This window comes from Balaenoptera musculus, chromosome 2 (assembly GCF_009873245.2).
Source record: "Balaenoptera musculus isolate JJ_BM4_2016_0621 chromosome 2, mBalMus1.pri.v3, whole genome shotgun sequence".
Lineage (NCBI taxonomy): Eukaryota > Metazoa > Chordata > Mammalia > Artiodactyla > Balaenopteridae > Balaenoptera > Balaenoptera musculus.
Window position 1 is genome coordinate 118,888,895 of NC_045786.1, and position 1,696 is coordinate 118,890,590.

Here is a 1,696-nt window from a genome sequence, read left to right on the forward strand (position 1 = left end):
AAACCATTGTTGTTATTCCCAAGATATTCCCATAGGAAGTTTTCTGGTTCTTTTGAAATCTATGCACATTATTAGTTTTTCCCTTCTCTGTTTGTTCACATAGGAAAATGTAAGGAAAAGAACTAATAACTGTCAACTTGATTTTTTCCATAGCATTTAGAATGTGCAATAGTAATTCAATGTATAAAAAAATAATATTCCTGGAAGCTCTTAGTACATTTCTCCCACTCTTAACTAATTTGCTTCTGAAAATCTTTCATGCATTCTTATTACCCAATGAATAATTAAAATGACCATCTAAGATTTATTACTAAATATAGAGGAATAAGAAGAGGAAAAAATATTTATGCAGGAAGATAAAGGGGAAACACATAAGAAATGTGAAATGGAAAACTTTAAAAGAATTACTAGGATGGGTTTGTTTCCATTACAGAAAGATACATTTCATTGAAAGGATGTTTTTTTCTAGAGAAGTGGAGAGAAAACAGGAAGAGTTTGAGATATGAAAATTAAGTTATAGTGAAACTGTAAAATAACTGGAAGCACTTATATTTTATACTTTGGATTTGACTCATATATAATACAGTGACCTCTTTCAGCTATTTGATATTTTATAAATTCATAAATATAAGAGGGTGGAATCTTTTAAGGCTATATCAGAACATTGTTTATAACATCTATTTGTTTTCAATATTTCATTACTATGACCTGCAGAAAAAGAAAAATTGCTTTAAAAATATAAACAAAAACATGGCCTTCAGGTGTTTTATAATCTTACCTAATCTACCTCTTTCTTTTCATTTGTTGCTCCCAAACTTCCATTACCCTGAATGTAAACTTCTCCCATTTTATTTCTTCAAAATTACACATCTTCTATGATTGTTCAGAAAATTCTCAAACTCTTTGTCCCAGCTCTAATGTCACCTTCTCCATAATTTAATAGTCTTTGACCATTCTCTTATGATAGTATTTATAATTTTGAATTATAATTCTTCTTTACACATTTGTTTCCTTCATGAAGAGGGCAATATCACTAATCTTTGTATCGTGAGTGCTTGTGTAGTTCCTGACAATACATGATCAGTAAATATCTTTTGGGTGAATAAATTAAATAACACCACAATCTTCTTCATGTATCCCTTCAATTTTTCTGTGCTACTTTTGAGCTTCATCTCTCAAATCAGAGATATAAGAAACTTCAAAAGCCCCTGTGTGTCATTGAAAGTTACAAAGATCTTTGTTTTACTACTCTACACTTTAATCTTTCTTTTCAATGGAAGTTCAAGCACAAACACCAACTATATTGGTGTCTGGATACTCATCACTATTTTTTTTAATTTTATTTTATTTATTTATTTATTTTTTGGCTGTGTTGGGTCTTCGTTTCTGTGCGAGGGCTTTCTCTAGTTGGGGCAAGCTGGAGCCACTCTTCATCGCGGTGCGCGGGCCTCTCACTATCGCGGCCTCTCTTGTTGCGGAGCACAGGCTCCAGATGCGCAGGTTCAGTAGTTGTGGCTCACGGGCTTAGTTGCTCCGCGGCATGTGGGATCCTCCCAGACCAGGGCCCAAACCCGTGTCCCCCGCATTGGCAGGCAGACTCTCAACCACTGCGCCACCAGGGAAGCCCTCATCAGTATTTTTAAAATGTTACCTTGATGAAGTAGTGCTTGTTAAACATATAGCCTTTTTTGTCTTC